The sequence below is a fragment of the Vigna unguiculata genome, chromosome 4, assembly GCF_004118075.2.
Source record: "Vigna unguiculata cultivar IT97K-499-35 chromosome 4, ASM411807v1, whole genome shotgun sequence".
NCBI classification, from domain to species: domain Eukaryota; kingdom Viridiplantae; phylum Streptophyta; class Magnoliopsida; order Fabales; family Fabaceae; genus Vigna; species Vigna unguiculata.
Genome location: NC_040282.1, coordinates 13,136,601 through 13,145,343, shown reverse-complemented (window position 1 = coordinate 13,145,343; position 8,743 = coordinate 13,136,601). Strand labels below are relative to the sequence as shown.

General features: G+C 35.0%; 1 pseudogene; it reads left to right on the top strand.

Annotated features, from left to right (window-relative positions):
* The first annotated feature begins 6,518 nt into the window (after positions 1-6,518).
* On the top strand, positions 6,519-8,475 carry LOC114181455 (annotated as a pseudogene).
* Positions 8,476-8,743: the final 268 nt, after the last annotated feature.

The following is an 8,743-nucleotide window of genomic DNA, read 5'->3' as shown; positions in this document are numbered from 1 at the left end:
TTCCTCCTCCCATCATCTCCACCGCTCTCCTTTCACAAACAACACACAACACACCTTCCTCTAATTCTCACACAATACACCCCCTCTAATTCTCTCGTACAGGTGTATATTGACCAAATAATTTAAGGGGACTAAAATAATATACTCAAATATAATATATTTAATTATTGCCACTAATATAATAAAATTATATATAATTTAGTATTGAAATATCTATGTATATTTCTTCTTAGAAGAATGATAGTGTTGAAATTGTATTTGATATAGAACTATTTTTTTTAAAAAAAAAAATCTCATCTCATCTTTGTAACGTCTTATTTAATAAATAAACTTACTTAAATGACACGTCACACAATATAATATTACGAGCAAGGTTCGGAGTATAGAATCACTCCTTAAAGATATCCAAACTTTATAAAAGGACAATCCTGAGACACACCACGATGCCAATACAAGACAATGTACAAAATCCAACAATATTTAGAATTAAAGCCCAAAGACAAGAAATACGTGGGCCATAGCCTTAAAGAAAAGCCAGCCAACAAAATCCAGCTCAGACAAGCTATGCAGTGGAACCTCCATCACCCTAATGACCACGGGTGTTTCTCACATCTGCTCACATCAATAAATTGATGATCATCGCAAGAAGAGAAAACCACACAACAGAACATACAACAAACAAAGGGTAAGCTAGAGCGAAAAAGGAATTATCATGCAATCATATACACTTTCACAGTCAAATATACATAAATAATCCAATCATGTTATGACCTTTCAAACAATATACTAAGACTCAAGACACGACTCATCCAGATACATATAATTAGTCGGATTCAGCGGATGCTTTCACTTGTGGTAGATTTCCCTGCTCTACCGAGCTGCTCACCCCCGAGCTAAGTGTTATAATGTCTCAACCCCCCCCACAAGGTTAGCCCTTAATGAGTTTCAGGTCTCTTGCTACTCTCACCACAAGAGTCAGTCCGCTATACGTGAGACTAACTAACTCCTTAGAGTGTCAGGATGCAACCTTACCTTGAATCCTTACTAAATTATATAGATGGAGCACCACCATGAACTCCCACTAACAGGGGTCATAGAATTACGTCCCGACCAACTGAGGTACCATCATAAAGTCTCACTTTGAGACTCATGGAATTACGTCCTAACCACAAACGAATCATGTTCCACCAACCAAGTAATACTTATCATGCATATAAGTCTTATGCCAACCTTTTTAACTAATTCTCATTCATATTCCATGTCAAATCCATACCAACTCATCATTCTCAATCTATGAAGCCAACCATACATGTAGCATGCCCAAATCATGTTAAACTCATCCACCGTAGACTATAGATTATCTCATTCATAAATAATCACCCAAAATCATACTTTAAAAGCAAGATCAATACAAACATAGAAACAACCTTTGAGAACATAGAAACAATAGAGCAAACCACATTCTCAGCCAACTTCTCGCTCAGGCAGAAAGGTCTCGCTCAGGCGAGCTCCTTTCGCCTAGGCGAGAGCTCGACAATCAGAAATAGTGGCCCTCTGCACTAGCTCGCTTAGGCAAGATCTCCTCGCTTGAGCGAGGCATTCTCTCGCTCAAAACAAAGATAACATGCCTGAGCGACAGCTCGCGCAAAAGGCATGGGCGAGTCTCTACCAGTCTTGCTTAGGCGAGAAAAGCTCGGTTGGGCGAGAGTATCAAATCTTGCCACTGTTCTCCCTACAACAGCCACATTTTCATATCCAAATAACAACACAAGGGATCCCATACGTTCCCAGCAACATATAGTCCATACAAACACCAAGCAGATTCCAAAAACAAACCAAAAATAGTTCAAAACCTGAAATCCTAGCTTCCTTTACCTAGAAATAGCTAAAACAGGACCCCGACTCTAAGTAGTGGGGCACGACAGCTTCAAGGAACGACTTAAGGAACTAGAAAAATAAAGGAACAGTAGGAACTGAAGTTACTAAGAGGAACAGTAGTTGGAACCAATACAAGAGTGCGGAAAATAGGCAAGTACGGGATGAGGGATAACTTACGTGGAGAAAGAACTGAGTTTGAACTTGCTTGACCAAGGTGGTACCAAACCCTAGCAGAGAGTTCTCAGCAGCTTTAGGAGAGAATGAATGGGATAGATTTCTGAAAGTGGAAGGAATGAGTGGGGTTAGGGCAGTTTAGGGTTTTGGCTCCCTTTGGACCAACCTAGGCCCAACTGATTTGGGCAGCCCTTTTAAAATAAGGCATATAATATAAGTGGGCCTTACAATCTCTTTCACTCATTTAATTGGATATTCTTCATATTTGAGAGAAGTTTACTTAGAATAAGTTCCAAGAAATTAATATGAATTTTTCACATATAATTCTTTGAATCTTAAGAAATTATTCCTCTAATTCAACAATTGAATCTTTAGTATTATGCTGAAAACATATGAGGAATATGTGAAGAATATGTGAAGTAAATGTGTATTGGTTTCATCTTTATCAATACCTTTCCTTTTATTACTTTAAAAACTGATTATATTATTATATTCTTCATCAATATACCTACTTAGACTAAATTTTTTTTATCAAAATCTAATATACCTACTTATAAAAATTAAGACTAAAAAATAATTTATCAAAATCTAATTGAAAATTGAGAAACATAATTATTAGATTTTTTTTATCATAATCAAGTTACAATTAAAAAAAATTAAAAATAGTTATCAAGAAATATATAATACATAATTTCTCCTTCTACATTCAGAAAAAAAAAGAAAAAGAAAAAGAAAAAAAAAAAAAATATATATATATATATATATATAATCATGGAATGAAAAAAAATATTAAATATTAAACTAATATTTCACTGTGAAAAGAGAAAAGAGAGTTATCTTTCTCATCCTAAAAAATGGAAGAGAAAGAAGAAAGAATAAATTTGTGTCTAAATTTTCCTTTTTTTTAAAAAAAAAACAAAAAAAAGACATGAAAAGTGAAAAATGAATAATTATGTACTATATCTAAAAAATGAATACAATAGGTAAATAACTAAAAAAAATAAAAAAATAAAACAAAAAATATATCTAAATAAATATTTTTATCCTTTAGTATATTTAATTTTATATTTTATTGTTTATTAACATTAAATATTATATTTTATAAAAAGTAAAAATTTATCTAATTTAATTTCCTTTAATATAATATATGCTACATATATTTGAAAAAGATTTAAAAATTTTGGAGGTCATGGTTCTCTACAACTACAGTGATATTCGACCCTGCTCAAAGTTCGGTGCACCTCCCTTAGTATGGAGATACTGAACTAGAATCAACGCGTGTGGATTTAAAATTGTTAGGAACAAGGCAATAAAGGAAAGAATAAAGGAGAGAAAAATAGACACAGAGAATTTAACGTGGTTCGGCGTACAATGTGTATGCCTACGTCCACGACTACACTAGGAAGTATTTGTATTTTTTGGTGTATCTTAAAGCTTTACATAGAGTCTCTTATATAGTAAAATAGAGAACCACATCTCACTATTCTAAGCGATGTGGGACTAAATCAAGCACCATAATTCTAACAATTCTCCCACTTGGGGTTTGATTTACATTACCACCTAGTGTAGTGCCTTCATCATCAATTTTCTCGAAGGCCAGTCGAGGCAATGCAAAGCCTCAACTTAGTTGTTGTGACAGTCTTGGTCAACATATCAGCTGGATTCTCTGCACCTGGAATCTTCAACAAAATCAAATCTCCATCATTTATCAAGTTTCTGATAAAATGATACTTCAATTCAATGTGTTTGCATCTGGAGTGAATAATTGGATTTTTAGCAAGACAAATGGCACTTTGACTGTCACTGAACAATGAAGGTTCATCTTGCCCTTTTCCTAATTCTTTTAGAAGATTCTTCAACCATATCATCTCTTTTGCTGTTTCTGAGATAGCTATATATTCAGCTTCAATGGTTGAAAGGGAGACTCTTCCTTGAAGTTTGGACTTCCAACTGATAGCCGTGCCACCCAACGTAAAAAAATAACCTGTTGTGCTCTTTCTACCATCCAAATCACCTCCCAAATCTGCATCAAAAAACCCCTGTAAAGTGAGATTACTTCTTTTAAAGGACAAATGCATCTTTGAAGTGCCCTTCAAATATCTCAATATCCACTTTACGCCTTCCCAATGCTCCTTTCCGGGATTGGATAGAAATTTGCTCACAACTCCCACTGCATGTGCTATATCAGGTCTGGTGCAAACCATAGCATACATCAAGCTCCCTACTGCAGATGCATATGGCACTTTAGACATGTGATTTTCTTCTTCCTCTGTCTGAGAAGATTGCCTTTTTGAGAACTTTAAGTGAGTTCCTAAAGGTGTATTCCTGGTTTTAGCATTTCCAACATTGAACCTGCTAAGTAATTTTTTTATATATTTTTCCTGAGATAAATTTAGAATACCTTTAAATCTATCCCTGGAAATTCTCATACCAAGAATTTGCTTGGCTGAATCAAGATCCTTCATTTCAAAATTTTCTGACAATTGTTTCTTCAACATGTCAATTTCTGCCATATTAGCACCAGCAATCAACATGTCATCAACATACAAGGAAAGAATGATATAACTATCAACATATTTCTTCACGTAACAACAATGATCTTCTTCACATCTGTGAAATCCTGAGTTTCTCATAAACTCATTAAACTTCTTATACCATTGTCGCGGTGCTTGTTTCAACCCATACAAACTTTTATGAAGCTTGCATACAAGATTCTCTTTGCCGTACTTCAAAACCTTTTGGTTGTGCCATAAAGATTTCTTCCTCAAGATCTCCATGTAGGAATGCAGTTTTCACATCTAACTGCTCCAGATGAAGATTTTCTGCAGCTACTATACTCAAGATAACTCTGATGGTAGTCATCTTGACAACAGGAGAGAAAATTTCTGTGAAGTCAATTCCTTGTCTCTGTTGGAACCCTTTCACTACGAGTCTGGCCTTATATCGTTTGCTGCCATCTGGTTCTTCTTTTAACCGATAGACCCACCTGTTTTGCAAAACCTTCTTTCCTTCCGGAAGCTTGGTTAAAGACCATGTCTTATTCTTCTGAAGAGACTTTATCTCATTTTCCATTGCTAGCTCCCACTTAATAAATTCACCTCCCTGCATAGCCTCAGCAAAATGCTCTGGCTCACCAGCATCAGTCAACAACAAGTAATGCAATGAAGGGGAGTACCTTTGTGGTGCTACAATTGTTCTGCTAGACCTTCTAGTCGGTAATTCAGGAGTTACTGACTCTACTATCTGTTCAGGTTCTGACCCAAACTCTGACTCGGGCTCTGACTCAGGCTCTACTTCTGTATTCTGCCTTCTGTTGGCTACATCACTTTCTGAAACTTCTTCTAATGATACCTGCTCTGGCTTTTTATTTGCATTTGCAAATTCTGCAGTCTTGTCCTTATAGAACATGTTTTCATTAAAAGTAACATTTCTACTTCTGATAATTTTCTTGTTTTGGTCATCCCAAAACCTGTAGCCATACATGTCAGATCCATAGCCAATGAAATAGCATCGCTTTGCCTTAGGGTCCAATTTATCTCTACTATTAGAGTTCAACAAAATATATGAAGCACAACCAAAAACTTTCAGATGTGAAAGGTTTACCTCATTTCCAGACCATACTTCTTCAGGTAATTGATAGCCTAAAGGAACTGATGGTCCTCTGTTTATGAGATAGGCTGCTGTGCTTATTGCATCTGCCCAAAATACCTTGGATAATCCTGACTGGATTCTCATACATCTTGCTCTCTCATTCAAGGTTCTGTTCATTCTTTCTGCCACACCGTTTTGTTCTGGTGTTCCTGGAACCGTCTTAATCATTCTGATCCCATTCTCTGAACAAAACTCCTTGAATTGATTACTGTCATATTCTCCACCATTATCAGACTTCAAACATTTAATCTTTAAACCTGTTTGAGTCTCAACCTCCTGTTTCCACCTTTTAAACACAGAAAACACATCAGATTTATTTTTAAGAAAATAAACCCATACCTTTCTTGTAGAGTCATCAATGAAGGTTACGTAATACTGTAAACCTCCAAGAGATTTCACTGGAGCTGGCCCCCAAACATCTGTATGCACTAGTGCTAGTCTTTCAACTTTAGACGACTTACTTGTTTTGGAGAAACTAACCTTTTTCTGCTTTCCAAAGATACAATGTTCGCAAGGTCCAACGTCAACATGCTTCAAGTTAGGTATTTTACCTTTTGAGACCATGAGCTTCATTCCTTTCTCACTCATATGCCCAAGTCTTTGATGTCACAAAGAGGAATTGTTGTCAATAATCCATTTAATAAGCTTTAATTATTTCAAAATTTCCTTTTTAGGATTGTAGAAGGCTTCCCGGTTTCTCCCCATCTAAGGTATTGGATTCTGGTGTTGGGACTGGTTCAACTTTCTGGTATTATATTCTTGAACTTTGTTATGGTGAATGTTGTATAAAAAAATTTAGTTATTTATATCAAGAAGTGTCGTTATTTTTTTTTGTTATATGTATGTATTTGAATTCCATTTTTGCAGATCGTCAAGTGGGATCCATTGCTTCACTGGGTGGAGACAAAATTTGGCTTTAAGCCTATTGTCCATTATCTACGAATTATGTGCATAGATAATAACTATAATGACTTTGGAGGAAAGAAACAATATTTGAGTGGGCATAGAGTGACTAATTTATTTGAATCATGTAGATGCCTTGATGAGTTGAGGTTGTACTAAAGAATTAATATACTTAAGTTGAAATTTCATAGGCTTTAGATTGTTACCATCCCACAAGAGTTCTTTCTCCAAGTCTTTTATCTATAGGTCTCATTCCTGTTATTAGCTGTAGTAGAACCACCCCAAAGGAATACACATATGTTTTAACTGACACTTTGCCAAATTCTGCATATTTTGGTGTCATCTCCACCCACTATAGTTTTAAGATACTGGAACCAACCACCTGGGGTTAAAAAGAGATTGAGCATTTTATATATCTCATTTATTTTACTTTTCTTCATTTGGCAAAGGGATGATTATGCTCTTTCTATTTTTGTTAATATTTGGTATTAAGTAAGCTTCCGTTGCCATTGAATCAATTTGACAGATTCCTTTTACATCTACTCATAGTTAGGATAATTTCTTTTAATGGTTTGAAGGGAATCAGTTTTTCACATCTAGTAAATTTTGTATTAGCATATTTTAGTATGAAATGTTGTTCCATGCAGGTTAACAATGCAGGAATTGGTGGAGTTGTAATTAAGACAGTGATTTAATCAGTACAGTAATCCTGAATCGTGGGGTAAGACTCTACTCGTGTTGTGAAATCTAATTAATAGATATGGAAAGTTGTCTAAAAGGGGCCTAAAGTTTGAAACTTTTCATGACCATTTGAAATTCTAGATCCCATCCCATGTCAAATATTGAAATAGTGAAAGCAGAGCTTATAAAGGCTTGCGAAATTCTCATATCATGAACTTGCATTTGTTGTTAAGCCCAACACAGTTAAGGAATTATGAAAGCATTTTCACAATAGTTAAGTTTTTTGGAATTGGCTTTTCTTTTGGAATGTTATTGAGTGGTCTATTTTTCTTGTTATTATCAAAACGTTCAATAGATCTTTTGGATGTATGAAGAACTTGAGTAGTTATGTGTTATTAGAAGATTTGTAAACAGAAACTGAATTACCATGTTTTTAGGTGGTACCAGATGAGCAAGGAACAAAGACAGTGACTCAAACATATGAGTTAGCTAAAGAATGCTTGCAAATAAATTACTATGGCACTAAAATAATTGTAGAATCACTCATGCCCCTCCTCCAATTATCTGATTCACCAACAATTGTGAATCTATCGTCCTTTCTTGGGCAGTTAGAGGTAGGCACCAATTTCTTGTGCCGATAAATTCTTTTCCTATTTTTTTGGATAAACTCCATCTAATTGTGCCAATAACTTCCTCTCTTCTGAATACTTAATTAATAGCCAATCCATATGTTATGCAATCTAACCTTGAGTTTATTCAAAACTTTCCTATAACAGATATTAGTTTATTATTGCATCTCGTTTCCTTTAATTTTCTTAAGGTCTTGTTGTTTAATCATGTCAAATTCAGAGTTTCCCTAAGGAATCATGGGCAAGAGGAGTGTTGAGTGATGTTGATAACCTAACAGAAGAGAAAGTGGATGAAATAGTGAAGAAGTTTCTAAGTGATTTCAAAGAAGGTTCATTAGAGAGTAAAGGGTGGCCTAGGTATCTAGGTGCCTATATAGTGTAAAAAATAGCTCTTTGCTAAACAACCTGGTGGGACACATCTGGCATTCCTCAGTTCTTGTTCCATATCATGGATGGTTGGTCCCTAGCATCTCTTTTCTTGTTCATTTGCCCTTCTATTGAAAGTTCTTTAAGATTTTATAGCATGCCCATTTCCACTACAAGAAAATTGTTGATTATAACTTCTAATAGTTGCCTAACAACCAAAGTTGGTTTTAGAGTTGTTAACTGAAATTAAAAAAGTGAAGATGTTTCTGACACATGTTTTGGGCTTGGTGAAACAATTTTAGTGCTGACAGCTTTAGATTATCAAACTGAAATTAGTGACAGTATTAAAACATCTAAAATTAACAAAGTTAGTTGAACACTGATAGCAGAAAGTATTAAAAAAGTTAAGTTTAAGGATCTAAGTTCAAGGTTGTTTAAAAATTACAGGGTTGGGGGACATA